This window comes from Pan troglodytes, chromosome 8 (genome assembly GCF_028858775.2).
Source record: "Pan troglodytes isolate AG18354 chromosome 8, NHGRI_mPanTro3-v2.0_pri, whole genome shotgun sequence".
Taxonomy (NCBI): Eukaryota; Metazoa; Chordata; class Mammalia; order Primates; family Hominidae; genus Pan; species Pan troglodytes.
In genome coordinates this window covers 59722528-59741502 of record NC_072406.2, presented here as the reverse complement: position 1 = coordinate 59741502, position 18975 = coordinate 59722528, and the positions used below count along the sequence as shown (strand labels likewise).

The window sequence follows — 18975 nt, the reverse complement described above, 5'->3', positions numbered from 1 at the left end:
CATGTGTAGAGCAGTTGGTTCATGGAAAGGCTATAGCATTTTTTTGAAAGTCTCCTATTATTTGGCAATAATTAGGCATCAGGGGACCTCTGTGTTGGTGGAATGGCCAGAGGAAGCGCATAGTCCAGGCAGACACTGTGCCCTGGGTGCTGGGGGTGGGGTGTGCTCTTCCCCACTGAGGGCCTGGGGTGCAGTTGGATTTTTGGATCCTCCTTGATCTTCCCAGGTGGCCCCTTGATACATTCATTTGATCTGATGATAGTATGTTCACTGACATCTAATTTCAGGGCCATGTGGTAATCCCAGGATGACTTCTCTTCCTCCAAGAGGCTTCTTGGCCATTTTCCTCCTTTCTGTGGGTACATAGGAAGGGGCTGAGCCTGTCATCCCCACATTCCAACTCATCAGCATTGTGTGGATGGTCTCAGGGAATTTTGTTTTCATTGGGTTATACTTTCTCGGGAGTGTCTTAGGGACTGAGCAGCCCCTTTCTAAGGAAAGCTAACGCTTATTGAGCACTTATATCAGATTTTGTGCCAAGTGCCTTATGCACACTATCTCCCTGAATCCTCAAAGCAGCCTTACAGAAATTCCTTTGTATGTGTCAACCTAAATAACAAACAGACAAGGGCTCTTTACAAGAAAATGATGTTCATCTGAGAATTGGGCATCACAGTAGGAATACGCATGCCATAGTAAACTACATGCATATTCAGGAAGGTTAGATTTTACAGGAGATGTGAGAAGGATTACATAATTGTTTGAGTTAGTTCTTCTTGGCTACTAAGATCAATAATAATAGAGGTGACCCCAATGTGAGGTTGCATGGGCAATTGCGGGTCAGATGTCCTTGCAGAAGTATTTTTGAGTAAGGTTGCAATGGTCTTTGCACAAGGTTGTAGTTTGGTAGAGATTTGTGATAGTTTTTGTCATCAGGTATACAAGCATGTGAATCTTCTCTTCATAAACTTCCCCAATTCAGCTTGCCAGGATTTTTTTGTTGTTTTTTTAACATGTTAACTCCATTTTGATTCTGAGAACTTTCACAATTTCTCCCTTTTGATCAAGATCTTTCTGCAAACACCTCACTAATCAATCATTCTGTAATTAGGTTTTGACTGTCCCTGGATAATGGGATGGGCCTGTCCTGGTTGCAGGTCTTGGTCCATTTTGGAGGGAGCAATTGGCAACTAGGAGTAAGTGTCAAACCCTTTTAGTCACAGTTCACCTTTAAAGGATGTTTGAAAGGAGTGACTCTCGGGCTAAGTCTATCTTGAGTCCATTATTAAGTTCAATTTTGTGAGTTCCATAGTCTTGCTGTTATCTCAAAGTGATGGGCTAGCATTATGGTTACAAGTTGTACTTCTGCAAAAATTTAACAAGTAACATATACAAAGTTTAAAAATGGAAAATACAGTTTGCATAATAGTTTTGATCCATGAACCTAGGCTTAAAGGCAACTGTATTAGTTTGTTCTCATGCTGCTAATAAAGACGTACTTGAGACTGGGTAAGTTATAAAGGAAGGAGGTTTAATTGACTCATAGTTCCGCTTGGCCGGGGAGGTCTCACAATCATGCTGGAAGAGCAAGAGACATCTTACATGGTGGTAGGCAAGAGAGAATGAGAGCCAAGCCAAAGGAGAAACCACATATAAAACCATCAGATCTCCTAAGACTTATTCACTACCACCAGAGCAGCACGGAGGAATCCGCCCCCATGATTCAATTATCCCCCACCGGGTCCCTCCTATAACAAGTGGGAATTATGGGAGCTACAATTCAAGATGAGATTGGGGTAGGGACACAGCCAAACCACATCAATAACCCACTGAATAAATCAAATGATCATAAGGAATTAGGTGAGATCTGTTTTAACCATGTGGCCTGTTTTCTTACTTTGTGTATATTGGTATTGACTTTCCAAGAGGAATTTATCCAGGGATGGCATGCAGTATTAGCAATAGTACAGACATTTTCTTATTTAATCAACATATACCAAAGGATCTCTTAGGTCAGATTCTGTCATCTTACAAGCAGAAGGTAGTAATTGTGAAATTTCAATTACTCCATTATCTTGCCAAGTTAGAAAGGTAACCTTAAGGAGTGTAGGAGTTTCATTATACTATGGAGTCTTTTCCAATGTCTTGAAAAAAGCTGTCTATAGTGTGCAAAGGTCAACTTCTCATCCTGATTTGCAGTTTGTCTCTGGTCATGGCATCAAATGGTTTGGTAAACTTTATTTTTTATTTTATTTTATTTTATTTTTTTGAGACAGAGTCTAGCTCTGTCGCCCAGGCTGGAGTGCAGTGGCACGACCAGGTTCACGCCATTCTCCTGCCTCAGCCTCCTGAGTAGCTGGGACTACAGGTGCGTGCCACCACACGTGGCTAATTTTTTTTGTATTTTTTAGTAGAGACAGGGTTTCACCATGTTAGCCAGGATGGTCTCGATCTTCTGACCTCGTGATCCACCCGCCTTGGCCTCCCAAAGTGCTGGGATTACAGGCGTGAGCCACCGTAAACTTTTTATGTGGCCCATACATCAGGCACAAGGCTGGTTTCTTAAAATTCATCTAGTTTCAGCTTATAGGGCTTTTGGAACAGAACAGTTTTCCATTTATAGTAATTCCACGGAAGAAGGCTGGATTGGTGGAACATAGAAGAATTTGGGATGTGGTCTACTCCATAGACAGATAACAAGAACTTGGACAACAACTGACTACAAATGCTTTTTGAGTAGAATCCAAAAAACTTAGAATAGCCATGGTTAAAAATCTGATAAAAGTTCACAATCGACAAGAAAATTTAGTTGTTTCCATTACCTGCAGGAATTTAAGATATTAACCATAATCATGACTGACAGCATCATATCACAAGTATCAGACTTATAAATTTCATATAATCTTTAGAATACTCACATCAATAACATAGCCAAATAAATACAACTTTAAAGAAGTTTTAACATAACAACCAAAATTATGACTTACAATATATTAGATTTTGTTATATAATTTTTAGAACATTCCTATCAATAACCTACCCATAAATGTGACTAAAAGAAGATGTAGCCTCACTTCTCATTTGACAATGCTTGTCATATAATTTACCAAATAAGCCTAATCATTTAATACCTCTATAAATTAAAATATATCTTCCTGGATATTCTCCAAGGGCCCAACTGGAAAATCTCAAAATTAATTGTAGTTCAAAAGGACTTAATTTAGAATTTTGATCCAGGAGAAGCCCACCAAAAATATCAAGAGATTCAAAGCCATAGATCAAAATAGAATCACAGGTCACTGTTAAATAATAGTCATTCATTTAACTCGAGTGATTATCAGGAAACTTCAAAAGCAATACAGAAAGTTACAAATATTTTAAAACCTTAACCTGTTCAAAGCTCAGTTTTCTTAAGTAATCAAAAATTTGATAAAGACAACACAGAAAATTATCTTGGTAAAATATAAATATATAAATTGTTTGTCTTTTAGGTCAGTTACCAAAAGGTAAAAAAAAATCTCCTGCAATGTAATTGCTTCTTCTCATGGGAAGCCTGTTCAGTCTTGGAATTGAACCTGATGAAAGGGTCCTTAAATTCAATTAGAGATAAAATAACATATCCAAGTGTTATGAATGTACACTCATATTATAGAAGAGTATAAACAAGAAGACTAGTACCTTGAGCAGAGGAATGTAGAGCTCTTAGATAAAGTAAAACCACGTGAAGTTTCTTGGTAACATGGAACAATTCAGACATACCAAGAAAAGCCAAGAGTACATAAGCTAGTTATACTGGCGGAAAACATTGCTTTTCTTGGCCTTCAAGATAAACATTATAGTGCCAGGCCATAAAAGCCAAGTTAGAACTGGAGGAAAAAAGTTGGAGCAGCTGATGAAAAAGTTGGAGAAGAGAGTTATCACCTCAGCCAACCAAAAAGCTATAACTTTTCGGAGGAAGGGAGTAGGAGTGCTACAGGCTATGGTGTATGGCCTGCAGACCATGTGCAGTGGGATGCAGCAGAAATTGAACTTCTGAAATAAGAATCTGAGGAAAATAAATACCTTATTAAATAAATACCATTTATTTATTTACCTTATGATAAATAAAATTACCTTTTTATTTAATAAATAAATAAATTTTATACCTTAATGAATAAAATTACCATTCTTCATGAAAAAGATTGCATTCCTTATCTGAAACTGGGGAAATTAAATGGATCTCAGGAAAAAATGTGCCAGGAATAGAAACTGCCTGCAGTTTAGAAGATGGCTGTTAAAGAAAACAGAAGTCAGAATTAAAAATCAAAACCTCTTGCAATTTTACTAATAGCAAATCAATATTTCAAGAAAACTTTGGTGTTCTAATATAGGAGACCAATTTTTTAGTTTAGTATTACTGTATTTTTAATATCAGAGCTCAATCTTTATGAAGACTTATAAATAATTTTATTCTGATTATTACCAAGTCAATTACATGCAAAATTTTTTTCATCAATTTACCCCCCACAAATATTTTTGTTTTTGTTGCATTTGCTTTTGGGTTCTTGGTCATGAAGTCTTTGCCTAAGCCAATGTCTAGAAGAGTTTTTCTGATGTTATCTTCTAGAATTTTTATAGTTTCAGGTCTTAGATTTAAGTCTTTGATTCATCTTGAATTGATTTTTGTATAAGTTGAGAGATGAGGAACCAGTTTTATTCTTCTACATGGTGGCTTGCCAATTATCCCAGCACCATTTGTTGAATAGGGTGTCCTTTCCCCACTTTATGCTTTCGTTTGCTTTGTCAAAGATCAGTTGGCTGTAAGTATTTGTGTTTATTTCTGGATTCTCTATTCTGTTCCATTGGTCTATGTGCCTGTTTTTATAATAGTACCATGCTATTTTGGTGACTATAGCCATGTGAATAGTTTGAAGTTGGGTAATGTGATGCCTCCAGATTTGTTCTTTTTGCTTAGTCTTGCTTTGGCCGTGTGGGCTTTTTTGGTTCCATATGACTTACAGACACATGGAACCAAACCAATATCATTGTTCACAGATATTTTAACCCAGGTATACAGATCAAACAAATATTTAATTAGGCATGCAGAACTAAAAGTGAATTTGCCAGAAAAGACATGCCTCACAAACAAATGTAAATTATGTAGAAACTAGGGTGCTCAAATCAGAAAAACATTTGTCATTATACCAGAAAGAATTTACTGGAAAAGACAAAAAATTGTTATCATTTCAGGAGGGATGTAAGGACTTTGGCTTACGGTGGCCTTATCCAAATCAGATGCTGAATGAAGTCAAGAGCTTCCACCCAAAAGTAGGAGGCTCAGCCTGAGAGAAGACTCTCCAGGGCAGAAAAAGCAAGTCACAGAAACAGGGAGCTCCAAGGGCTCAAGTGAGGACTGCACACCAATTCCAAGAGTGGCTGATTTCTTCAAGTAGTGGTCCTACTCCAGGTCCTACTTCTGGACACCATTTATGTCAACCTGAACAACAGAGAGTTTCTTTCTAAAAGAAAACAGTATTTATTCAGGAACGGTGCCCGGCACTGGCAATATGTGTGCCATAGTAATGTGCATAATCAGGGAGGTAAAGAAGACAAAGGCTTTTAAAGGAGAAATGAAGATTAGGGAATTGTTTTGAGACCATTACTCTTGCCTAAAAAGATCAGTTACAAGGGTGACACTAGTCCAAGGCTGGACAGGCAGTTCTTGGGCACATGTTCCTGTGGAAGTATTTTTTTGTGTTAAGTCTGCAATGGCTTTTGTGCAAGGTTGTGGTTTTTGCAAAGTCTTTTGTGATATTTTTGTTATCAGGCATATAGGCATAAAACCTTCTCTTTGTAGCCTTTCTTAGCCCTAATTGTCATGGACTTTATTTTATTTTTTTAACACAAATGACTCCATTTTAGTTCTGACAACTTTCCCGTATGGATGGAGAACTAGAGAGAAGCATGATGGAAGAGCCTGCCCAGGGCCATACAGTTCATGTTGCAGGGCAGGAAAGCAGACCCAGGCGATCTGCCTGCCCTACCAGGGCCTTCTGCCTCCCTGTGGTGGCAGCTCCTGGGAAAGGGGGTACCCAGCCTACCTCCGTGAAGGGCATTCAGCTGCTTCCTCTGTGGGCCTGTGGGTGTACTGGCTTCCCACCCTGGAGGTTACCATCTACCTCTCCATACACAGGCCAGCACCGACGTCTCACAGCGGGGAGCCCAAGCCACAGCTGTGAGCACCTGCATAGATGGCCATTCTGCTCCTGGTTGATGGCTTATCCAGGAGTAAAAGGAAGCTTATTTTTTTAAATAATTGAGAACAACCTTTAAACCTATTTTCACTATTAGGAAGATATCCCCGGGACATGTCCCTGGAGTGTTGGCCACCACTGAACACGTCTCCCCTGCACCCCCCACTAGATAGCAGCGTGCCTTCCCTGGTGGCTGCTGCCAGCCAGGAGGTGCAGGTCAGGGAGAGACTTCCCTCTGTCCTGCATATGTCCCTATGGGGAAGCAGGGGCAGAGCCTTGTTCTGGCTTCTGGGAAGTGCCTGGATACGATTTTTATCAACCAAAATAACAAACAGAGACAGAAGTGATATTTATTCAGGAATAAGGCATGGAAAACACATGCCAGAGTAAACTATGTGCATATTTAGGGAGGTGAAAAAAAACAGAGAAAGGTTTTCAAAGGAAAATGAGGAAGATGCCATAATTGTTTTGAAATCATCCTTGGCAAAAACGTCGATACCACGGGTTCTGGCAGTCCTAGGTTGGCCAGGCAGTTGCTGGCCCTGGGAAGCCGGGGTCCTGGCAGCCAAGCCCAGTGGGTAGAGAGCTGGAGCCAGGCCAGCAGGCAGATGCAGCAGGGCCCACGCCCTCCCCAACACTTCAGGAGGCATGATGTGGGCTCAGGATGAGAAGGTTCTATGTCTACATGTTACAGAACTCTCCTGAGCCCACCACACTCCCACAAAAAAAAAAAATATATATATATATATAAAGAAATAAAAATTGGGAAACAAAATTACAGACTTAAAACAAACAAACCCAGTTACCTCCTCAGGCTTCCCCCTTTTGGTAAATGGTGTCACTGTCCACCCGGTTGTTCTGGTCAAACACTCAAATGTCATCTTTGACTCCTCCAATCTTCCTCTTCACATCCATCCCACCAGCAAGTCCTGTTGCCTCCATGTGCAAAATACATCCTGGATCTGCCCAACCTGGACAGATTCACTGCACAAGAAATAAAACCCCAACCCCTTTCCAGGGCCCATGAGGCCCTGCCCCCTGTTCTGGGTCACCTCTTTCCCTCCTTGACAAGGTCAGCGAGTCACTGCCCAGGGCATTGGCACATGATCTTTGCCTGGCTGGCTCCTCATCTTTTTAATCTCAGCTGAAATGTCCCCTTTTCAGAGAGAATTTATTATTCATGGAAGTTTTCAACAGTATACAAAATAACAAGAATTGTGCCATAAACCTACTTTCAATAATTCTCAAACTGCCCCCATCTGCTTTCCTTGGAACCCTTACCACAGAGTATTTTGAAGCAAATCCCTGGCCTTGCATTATTTCATGTTCCTCTAGACCAGAAATTGTGGCTCTACAAGATAGGAGAAGTCACACATAATGAAGTGGCTGTCCCTGCCCCTCTGGTCCCCTCACCTGCTCTGGTCATGGACATCACAGCACGTTGCACTCTCTGTCATCTGTTCTGTCCTGGTTTTTTTTTTTGTTTGTTTTTTAATTTTGTTTTCTGTGTCCCATGCAATCTCTAAATGTGAGTCCCTTGAGAGCAGGGACTCTGCCTGCCTGTTCCTGTTACACAGCAGAGCACTGCACAGGGCCTGGGTATGGTGGGTGCTCACAGGGGTCTCTGTAAGAGGAAGGCAGAGCCCCGATGCTGGTCCTGGGCCTCAGGGTCAGCTCTGCATGCTGAGGACAGACATGGGGAGAGACACTGGTCAGACATGTGCATCGATATTCTTCCCATGTCATTTCCTTTTAGATGAACATCCAATCAGTATGGACAAGACTTCCAAAACTTGCCCTGGATAGAAAACCTGGGCAAAGATAGAAAAACCTGGCAGGAGGCCCTATAGGTTAGGAGGCCAGGGGGTCAGGGTTGGGCACTGTGAGCTGTACAGAATGTGGATGCCACCCCGCCTGCTGGGGCGGCATGTGTCTGCCACTGGGCTAAGGGCACCCTCTCCACCTTCTATTATTGGTGGCCCCCAAGGTATTCAGGGATCTGCAGCATCCTAGGGTCTGTGAGGAGGGCAGGATGCAGGAGATGATTGCCTGAGGAATGGTACCTTTGCTCCAGGTTGCTTCTCAGAGTTAAACCAACAGACTCTGTAAATACAGAAGAACTGGGATGGTGACACCAAGCAGTGGTCCCTGGTCATTTAGGACACGGTCACAATGGCATGAGACCCCATGCAGGGTCCTCGCTGCCTGACCCACTTACCCTTTGGTCATCATTGCTGAGTTTACCTGCAAGCATTTGGGGAATGACCTCTCATTATCCACGCTGTCCACTGGCCAAGGTCAAGAACTGCATCTCTCTGGGCTGGCTCTCACCATCTGTGTTTTCTGTGCTTTAGGGAGTACTTCATTGAAGTCAGCTTGAACGACGGCAAAACATTCAAGAGCAATGTCAGTATCACCAGCACCACATGTGTGAGTACCAGCATGGGGCTGCAAACACGTATGAGGACTGTCCAGAGCCTCTGCACTAGAAGGAGATTCACCCTGGGGAGCACAGAAAGGGCAGACAGTTTCCAGGCAGTCCCAGAAAGTAGCATGTGCAGCAGGCACCTGAGGCTGCTTCAACCCGGCTTCCAGCTGGCACAGGTGGTTGAAGCTGGGAGGCTGTCTGCCAGAAGCTAGAGTCCAGTACCTCTTGGGTGTCCACCTTCTCCACGTGGACCTCCCAGGCCCAGGAGCTCTGGAGGATTCCACACACCGCCATCAGGGTGCGTGTGCCACTGAACTGGTGCCCCAGCTGCTGATCTGGTCCTGAACATGCTCATGACCCTGGCCCCTGAGCCTGCCTGGTTGTAACCTGCTGTCATTGCCCAGATGCCTTGAACCTCCTTTCTGCCTCTCCTCCTTGCTAGGGCCCCTGAGATGTCCCTCTCTGCTCCCTCACCAGGTCCTGCATTTTGTCCCCTCCTGCTGCTGAAGGGGAGGCTCTGGGCACTGGGACCCGGGCTCAGCTCCGAGAGGCCCCTGAGAATGAAAGTGCTGTGCCCCCGGTGCCTGCTTTTCAGAGCTCCACATCTTTGGGCAGCTTGGCCCAGGGCCGCATAGGGAGGAGGATGTGCTGGAGGGACAGGCGGGAGGCCTGAGCCCACTCCACCGCCTCGTGTCCAGTCTTACTTGTGAGGACGCACCAGTGTTGACAGTCCTCCCTCTGGGTCTACCCCTGCCTGTCCCTGCATATCCACGCATGGATTAGCAGGCTGAACGCACACATTCCCCATCAGGAATCCACCCACTAATGGCTCCACAGTGACAGGCACATCAGGAGCAGCCCTGGGGCTCCAGCCTCACCGGCGGCCTTCATGCTCAGCCTCGGTGGTTCCTCTCCTTCAGCCAGCCGGGTTCTCAGCACAGGCCCCCTCCCCTCCTCTCCCTTCCTTTCTTCTCCCCTCCCCTCCCCTCCCTTCCCTTCCCTTCCCCTCTCCTGCCTTCCCTTCCCCTCCCCTCCCCTCCCTGCCCTCCCCTGCCCTCCCCATCTTTCTCTCTAAACAGAACTCTGGATTTGGGGAAGGCCTGGGCAGCCTGTATTCCCACGGATGCTGCCCAAGTTCCCTTTACTGTGAAGAACACCCAGAGAAGAGTTCCCGTTGCTTACACCCCATGTGGCCCTGGTTCTGAACCAGGTCTTTCTCTGAGCTCTCTAAACCTCACAAGTGCCCCCAGGGAGGGAGGCCCGTTCTCTTTGCAGAGGTGCGGAGGCTGAGGCTCAGAGCTGTGTGTGGATGTGCCCACGGTGCAGAGCCTGGAATTGGGGATAGAGGCTGTGGGGATGGACCCGGGTCTCCTGTCCTTGCTCCTGCACCTGCACCTCTCTTGGCTGCAGCACCCCCACCCTTGCCCATCATTGTACCTGGAGATTTTGTGGTCCTCACAGAAGCCCTGTGCTGCAGGCGAGGTGTGCAGTGAGGGTGGGTTTGTCAGACAGTGGAAGCTTCCGGGACTTTCTTGGCAGGGCTCTTGGGCAGAGACTTTCAGCGGGGCCAGAGGAGGGGTTTGTAGTTCCCTTGGGAGCATCCCTTACCCCCGGCCCCACTGTTGTGCCTTGAGGTGGGACCACCTGTAGAGAAGGGAGAATGGACAGATGGGACTCCAAGTGGTGGGCACCAGGATGAGGCTACCCAGGCCCTCCCAGGCCTGGCATTCCTCTGTCCCTTAGGCGTGGTTCATATTGCTGTCTTTCTCAGCCAGGGCATTTTTCGCAACTGGCTCTATTTTGTGCCGCCCCTGCTGCTTGCGCCACTGCTGCTGTGTTGTGTCTGGCGGCTGTGCCGCAAGAAGGCAAGTGATTTTTGCCCACCCAGCCCTGGGGCCCAGGCACAGGCCCACCCTCTGAGGGACTCTAACATGTGACTGCCCCGTGATCCCGCCTGTGGGAAGTTTCCCTCAGCTCCCAGCTCATCACATGAGCCCAGGGAGTCGCAGACCTGTCCACACGTTCCCAGAGCCTAGCAAGCCTGGGCTTCTGCAGGGCCTCCTGCCCCGGGCTGGCCACAGAGAGCTGGCCTGGGATGTCCTGGACATGGGGCTGAAGCCTGCCCTGGCTCCTAGAGAGAAGTGACCCCAGAACCCCTGAAACCAGGGCTGCCTCAACAATCCGGACTTCTGGAAGCCTCAGATGGACAAGGGCCAGGAGGCAACCTCTGTGTGGAGGGAGGAAGAGAGGGGCCCCCATGAGGTCCTGATGGCCCAAATGGAGGACAGTGCTGTAACCCCCAGCTGTCTGTGCCTTGGGGAACCAGCATGGATCTCGGCACATGTCTGGTGCCTTCCCCATTCCTTCATCTGTCTTTACTGAGCTCCAGCTTCCCCTGGGCCCCATGCTGGGCTGGTGAGGGACAGAAATGAAGCTCCCCACAGGCAGCTCACAGTCCTGGCTTGTCGGGGCTGAGGCTGAAATGTCCACCCCACAGAAGTGGGAAGGGCCCCCTGTAAGGCAGAGCAGGAGCCAAAAGCAGAGATGGAGGCTGGGGCGGGGAGAGTGTCAGGGGTGCTGGAAGCTGGGGTGGAAGAAGCCAGCCCAGAGAGCTGCAGACAGAGGACAGAGCAGAGGGAGGAGAGGACAGAGCTTAGCCCCATCCCCAGGCTCCGGATGCGGGTGTGGCTCCATTTGGCCTCTCTGGATCCCTCTTTCCTGGCAGGGACGAGGGTCTGGCTGGGGTTAGCTTCTAGGGACTGCAGGGCTGAGGGGTGAAGGAGGCCTGGCGAGCACCCAGCTGGGAGGGACACCAGCCCAGTGAACACAGGGGCCAGGAGTCGGGGAGCAGGCTGTGGCTCACCTGGGCTGGGGACCCACACCAGGGGCCATAGGCAGTGGTGAGTAGCTGAGGCAGGAGGCCCTGAGCCTGGGATGGGGTGGGAACAGGCCTCCCTGGCCAAGGGTGGCCTCTGCGGTGCTGCAGAGTGGGCCCAGGGAGGCTGCATCTGCAACCAGGTGGATGCGGACAGTCACCTGCAAATGCTGGGACCATTGCACAGCCCCCAGGGCAGGCCTCCTCCAACAAGGCTGGCCTTGGGAGAACCAAGGCAACCGGGATGAAGTTGTTAGCATTTAGGGGAAGAGCCATGTCTGCAAACCAGGAGGAGTTTGCGTTTTTCTCACATGAAGGATGGTCCCCTGTGGTGTGGGCTTCTCACTGGTCCTTTCATTCCCCAGACACACATCTGGGAGTGGCCGGCACTGTGCCCGGTGCTGGCTGAGGCAATGACACCATACCCTTGCTCTTAAGAGTTGTCTGAAAAGTCAGCAGACCATTGTTTTTTAGGAGCTAGAGCAGGAGATACCATCATCTCCACCACCACAACCTCTGCCTCCACTGCCTCTGCCCCCGGCTCCTGTAAACACCTGCCCCACTGTGATTGTTTGTTGCTGTAGGTGTCAAGGAGAGTTCTGGATGAGAAGGATAGAGGTGAGAAGCACAGTGGAGAGGGGCTGCGACCCCCAGGCTGGGACTGTGGGAGGAGGGGGAAGATGGGTCCCACTGCGGAGACCTGGGCCCTGGAGGAAGGCCGGCTCTACAGGGGCTGGACTTTAGACACGTGATGCCAAGAGCAACCAGATGCCCACCTCACCCTCATGCCCCAGTGGCAGGCATATATGAGGGCTCCTGTCCCCTGCACCACCAGGTCTGTCCCCACACATTGAACTCCCTCTCTAGAAGGATCCATGTTTCTGTACAGTGGCAGCTTTTGATGTCTGACCAGTCCCTGGTTTCCACAGGGGTGCCTCAGCTCTGGCAATGGCCCCGGGCTTTAGACCACCTTCCTGCAGGCGCATGGGTCAGGCAACCTGAGTCACAAAAGGTCATGCAGATCAGAAAAAAAAAAAATAGAAATGACCAGTCCTGACACACGTTCTCACCACCACGAACACTGCAAGGATGCCAGGGGCACCTGCCAGCCCAGGCAGCAGGATCTTCAGGCAGTGAGGAAAAGCTGTCACTGAGTGGGCTTGTCACCTGCTGTGATGGGCTGACAGGTGCTGCAGGGAGGGGAGGAAGTGGAGGCCTGAAAGCGCCCTCACAAGACACCTGTGCAGGAGCTTGAGCCCCGGAGCCAACACAACAGCCACTCTCCCTGAGGAAACCTCCTTCACGGGCGGGTCCAGGGCCCATCTTGCTGAGGGAAACCCAGCCAGGCAGCAGCAGGGGGCCCTGCACAGGGGTAGAGAGGGCACCTGGGTGGCTGATGTTGAGGGAGAAGGACCCCAGAGTTCCTGCCTGGCTCTGCCCCTCTCCCCCTTGGTCCTGGCTCTGTCTGTGGTCGGATCTCTTGCTTCCTCCTGGGAGGGTCAGGCTCCTCTGCAGCCTCAGTGGGCATCTGGGGAAGCCAGGCCTGTCTCTTCTCAGAGTGTGGGGCACATGTCTCCAGGGGGAGGAAGTCACCTGCCAGCGGCCTGCACTGCCTTGCAACACACGGCCCTCATCCCATCCCCACCGGAACCCAGAAAGGCCTGACTGCAGCGCCGAGTGGCCAAGGGGCTGCCCGCCGTGGGTCCTGGGCTGCTTTCTGGCCTGTTTTTCTCTGCCTTCCTCTTCTCTCTTCCCTGGTGTCAGGTACCTACTCCCTGAGCAGGGCATGGTCCTCTCACCTGCCTTCCCCTTGTGTGCCCCAGCAGCAAGGCTCCTTCTCCCTGCCATGAGCTCCTGCCCAGGCCCCCATGCTGGGCCCCCAGGCCTAACTCATGCTCCCCTTCAGGACCTCTGCTTGGAACCACAGGCTCCTCCCGCCTTTGGACTTTTCGTATGAATCTGCCCCTGGCTTTTCTTCTTCCTACAACCAAAATACTTTTTTGTCCAGATTCCAAAACTTTCTGTGGCCACAGTGACCATGTCTCCAACATGCAACCCTGCAGGCCCCTCCCCCAGGGGGAAATGGGAGCTTTGTCTGGGTGTGTTCCTTGGGACAGAACCATGGGGGGCTGGGGGGTCCTGAGAAGGCATCCAGGCTGCATGGCTTCATCATGGCCACGTTGCTTTTCAGGGCAATCTGGATATCTTCCGTGACCTCTCTCACCCAAGCTGCTGCCAGGTGCCATGGATGTGGTGTCAGCACGGGCCAGGTGAGCTGGGGCACAGGGACACACTTGATGGACAGAAGGCCACTGCTTTTTCCCTGACTGCTGTCCTCTGGGATTGTGGCTCAGAGAGCCATGTCCGGCGTCTGCCAAAGAGGACGGCACAAGACACACAGAAACGGTGCCCAAGGGCCCCCCAGCCCGTTTCTGGACTTGGGACCATGCACTTCCTTTCCTGGTCCCCTGGGTCAGAAGTGCTGGTTGGGATGGCTGGCAGCATTGTCGGGGCAACATTGGTTCTAACAGGGAATAAGGATTCCTTCCTTTATCATTGCCTTGGGACCATGGGGAGGACGAAATTGTTAAGATTTTCTCTTTGTAACTTATTATGAATGAAGACTAATAATTATTAACGAGGCCTCAGTAATATACAGAGTCCTCTGTGGGCCAGTTGCTAGCCTAAGCCATGCTTTCACTGTTTTCATCCTCCCAGTAACTGTACCTACGTGCTATTATTATCCAGTTTACTGAAGGGGCCTGAAGCGCTGAGATATTAAGTGGCACGTCCTTGCTCCTAAAGCCTGCGAGTGATAGGGCTGGATGTGAACTGGGCCTGGCTCCTGCCCTTACTCTGCACTGCTCTCTTTTCGGATCAGCACCAAGGGGCTTCTCTGCTTAGGCCCTGGGTCCCTGGAGAGCCCTGCTACTGGCTGGGCCTGGGGCTCATCTGCCTGTGCCTCCCACAGTCCAGCCTTTTACACCTGGAAGACGATCTCATCCCCAGGGTTTATAGAGGGACCTGCACTGGCCAGACCTCCTGCATCAGGTCAGCATACGCTCTCAGTGGCCAGGTGGCTGCGCACTGAGAAGGCCTTGCAGGCTGCAAGCCTCTGGACGCTGCTGATAAGAAACGGGCCGGGAGCCCCTGGGAGGCGTGCTGACACCTGGCAGGGCATTGCTGGTGTCAGAGGCATGCAGGGCTCCTCCAGCCGCTGGGCTCCTGGCTCTGTGCCTCTGCACAGGGCTCTCAATCCCAGCCACGCTTGCACAGAAGCCCACTTTCCATCTGAGGTCCCATAAGGCCTCTCCACGTTGCCATAGCCCAGTTCCAGTCACACAGTACTAGTCCAGCCTTATGCACTGAACAGCGAGAGGCTCAGGCAGAAGGGACAGAGCTCGACTGTGGGGTGTGAAAATGGGCACCTCAAGCAGAGGGAAGGCAAGAGATGGGAGGGTGGCATGGGAAAGAGCCAGAAATGGCCTTACTGCCCAGTGTGGTGAGATAGGGGATGGAGCAAGTCTCTGAAATTGTCCCATTCCCAAAAGCAGCTAAAGTTTGGGGGAGGGTGGCAGAGTAATTGCATTAAGGAAGGCAATTACCACTGCCCAGGGCTCTGCCAGGCCCTTTCCGCTGTCATTGTGTGAAGTTCACCCTGAAATTCTCCAGCAGGAGAGACAATCTGTATTTTTTACTAATGGCAAAATAGAGGCCCAGAGTGGCCCAGAAAGTTGCCCAAGGCCACAAGTGGCTGTCTCCAGGGCTATCAGAAATCAACCCCCGATCTGTCCCTAACCCAGGGAGGTCCATAGCTGTGGCTTGTAGACCTGGGCTCCCTTCTAGCTCCTCTGCCACAACCTAATTTGACCTTGTCCTTCCCAACTGTAGTCGTGAACACCTGACTGAGTGTCTTGTAGGATTTCTGTTGGGTACCCAAGAATTCAGACAGGCTGACAGGAGTTCCTGTTCTCCTCTTTAAGTCTTCGGTGTGCTGGCCCCAGGGTCTAACATGAATCATGCACTAAAGAGGACGCGTCCCCCTGAGACCTTCAGCCCATTTCAGAGCCACAGGGTCAGCCTGTAAGCCTAGTCATGAGTGTACAGAGCCAGACACCAGCCAGGCTGCTGGTGAGCTCAGCAGCTTTCTGCTTGGAGACACTGGGAATGTGACCTTCCTGCCTGAGCCAGGGGGTCCCTGAGTGAGAAGCAGCCCTGAGGCTGGAGGAGAGAGAGTGCATCTCAGTGAGAACCCGCTGGAGACCAGGCTTGGATGGGTGGCTCGGCCCCAGCCAGGCAGCCCAACTGCAACTGCAGGGCTGTGGAGGCATCAGTGAGACGTCCTGCCAGGACAGGCGTAGGCTGTCTGTCTCTTCACTGCAGAGTGAAGAGGCCACCTGTGTGCTGCACACCCCTCTTCCAGGATCTCCCCTCAGACAGGGATTCACTCAGGCCCTCAGCAGGTTGGGGGATCCTGACAGAACCAGTGCATGCCTCTTTCTCCATCCATGCCCCGGCCTTGTGGGGAGGCTATTTCCAAACTCCTCTTCCTGACTTGGCATTGTGGGCTGACCTGGGGGTGTGATAAGCTCGGGAAGTTGATGAGCCTGTTCGACTGGAGTGTGCTGTAGAATTCAGAGGAGCTGCTGCCTTTTAAAACCTTGTTTAGTTTATTGTTTCAGCAAATCCAAACATTTTGCATTTCAGCACATAATAATGCAGGAAATTCTCCAAGGCTCAGTTTACCAAAAACCTCAGCATTTTTGTGGCAAAAGCAGTCAGTCTTGTTTAATTTCAATTTTTTTTTAAATTGAGTGTGTCTCCCTGCTCCATCACCTTCAGTTCCCTGAATAAATTTTTTGATAGTGTCCTCTTCCAGGCCATCCCCACTACACACTCATACAAAATGAAGCAGCAAGATTCAGAGGCTCTTGAGCCAGACTCTACCTCCCATCCATGCTGAGGATTCTCCTTCACCTTATCCTGTGGATGCTCATTATGTTAATGGGAAACAATATTACTCGATCCATCAGGAAAGTCAGGCTAATAGTGTGAAACCTTACTCTCTGTCACCAAATATAGTGCCCACAATGATATAACAGCCTTTCCAGTGAGTTTAATTCGTGTGCGCACCACAGCAGGAGGCCCTTTAGAAACTGGATCTCATTTCATTCTCACGACACCCAGGAAGGCTCATAGCTGCCATTCATATAGATCTTAAGGTGGGCCAGACACTGTTGCAACTACATTCCACAAACTAATATATGCCATAACTCTATTGTGGGGAGGAAGCTAGAGGCCCTACAAAGTTAGGTAACCTACCCAGGGTCACACAGCCAGGAAGCAATAGGACCAGCATCCAACAGCCTGGCTCCAGGTCCTTACTGCGTGCATGGCCACCTCTCTGTCCTGCAAGGTAGTCACTACTGTCTGCATTTCGCAGCTGTGGACACCGAGGCTCTGATGTTTAGTGATAGGCTCAACGTGGCAGGGTTGTTGAGTGGTAGAGCCGGGCTATGAACTGACCTGTGGGGAGGCTCATGTCTGAATCAGGTTCCACCCCATATCCTGCTGTCAGAGTGATCTATGGAAACACCTGCAAGTGCATCTCTCTACAGTGCAAAATGTCACACAGCAGGTCCTTGAGTAACGTCATTTCATTCAACGTCATCTGAACACTGAGTGAGAAATGATGATGCTGATCAGAAAAAAATCCATTCCCGGCTGAGGTCACTGTCTGTGTGGAGTTGGTGTGTGAAAAATGGCATTGGTATTTTTTTAGTAATTGCATCGAATCTGCAGATGGCTTTGGGTAGTACAATCACTTTAGCAATATTAACTCATCCAGTTTGTGTAAATGGGATGTCTTTCCATTTGTTTGTGTGCTCTTCAATTTCTTTCATCAGTGTTTTATAGTTTTCCTTGTTGAGATCTTTCACCTCCTTGGATAAATTTATTTCTAGGTATTTCTTTTGTAGTTATTGTTAATGGGATTGCCTTCTTGATTTCTTTTCCAGCTCTGTTATTATTGGTGCTACTGAATTTTGTATGTTGATTTAAAAATTTTTTTAAATTACAATAAAGATGAGCATCTCACTATGTTGTCCAGGCTGGTCTCGAAATCCTGGGCTCAAGCAATCCTTCCACCAAAATGCTGGGATTACATATGTGAGCCACTGCACCCAGACTCTATGTTGATTTTGTATCCTGCAACTTTACTGAATTTGTTTGTCAGATCTAGAAGTTTTTTGGTGGAGTCTTTAGGTTTTTCTAAGTATAAAATCATGTCATTTGCCAAGAGGGAAAATTTGACTTCCTCTCTTCCAGTTTGGATGCCTTTTATTTCTTTCACTTGTCTGATTGCTCTGGCTAAGATATCCAGTACTATTTTGAATAGGAGTGGTGAAAGTGGGCATCCCTGCCTTGTTCCACTTCTTAGAGGGAAAGCTTTCAGCTTTTCCCCATTTCATATGATGTTAGCTGTGAGTTTGTCATATGAGGCCGTTATTATGTTGAGGTATATTCCTTCTATGCCTAATTTGTCAAGAGTTTTTGTCAAAAAGCATTTTTTTTATTTTATCAAATGCTTTTTCTGCATCTGTTGAGATGATCATATGGTTTTTGTCCTTCATTCTGTTGATGTGATATATCATGTTTATTGATTTGTGTACGTTAAATCATCCTTGCATCCCCAGAGTAAATCCCACTTGATCATGGCGGGATTATCTTTTTGATGTGCTGTTTCACTCAATTTGCTAGTATTTTGTTGAGGATATTTTGTGTCTATGTTCATCAGGGTTATTGGCTTGTAGTTTTCCTTTTTTGGTGCGTTCTTGTTTGATTTTGGTATCAGAATAATGCTGGCCTCATAGAATGAGGCCTCTTCTATTTTTTAGAATAACTTGAGGAGAATTTACATTAGTTCTTCTTCATAAGTTTGGTAGAATTTGGCAGTGAAGCCATACAGTCCTGGGCTTTTCTTTGTTGGTAAATTTTCACATTACTGATTCAGTCTTGTACTCATTATTGGTCTGTTCGCGTTTTCTGATTCTTCTTGTTTCAATCTTGGTAGGTTGTAAGTGTCCAGGAATTTATCCATTTTCTATAGGTTTTCCAGTTTTTTGGTAAATAGTTGTTCACAATAGTTTTTGATGTGTTTTGTATTTCTGTAGTATTAGTTACTATGTCTCCTTTTTCATTTCTGATTTTGTTTATTTGGGTCTTATCTCTTTTTTTCTTGGGTAGCCTATCTAGCAGTTTATCCATTTTATCTTTCCAAAAAACCAACTTTGCTTTTCATTGATTCTTTGTATTTTTAGCCAATTTCATTTAGTTTTACTCTGATCTGATCTTCATTGTTTCTTTCCTTACACTAATTTTGGGTTTGGTTTGCTCTTGCTTTTCTAATTCCTTGAAGTACGTCATTAGATTGCTTACTT

General features: G+C 47.9%; 1 protein-coding gene across 1 annotated transcript in view; it reads left to right on the top strand.

The window, feature by feature from the left end:
* The window catches only part of LOC107973101 (uncharacterized), a 76265-nt gene that overhangs the window by 6785 nt on the left and 50505 nt on the right, over window positions 1–18975 (top strand). The window contains exons 2-4 of the transcript XR_010146615.1: window positions 8588–8663; window positions 12011–12154; window positions 13728–13806. The gene's annotated coding sequence lies outside the window, so the exon portion shown is untranslated. The remainder of the gene's footprint in view (window positions 1–8587; window positions 8664–12010; window positions 12155–13727; window positions 13807–18975) is intronic.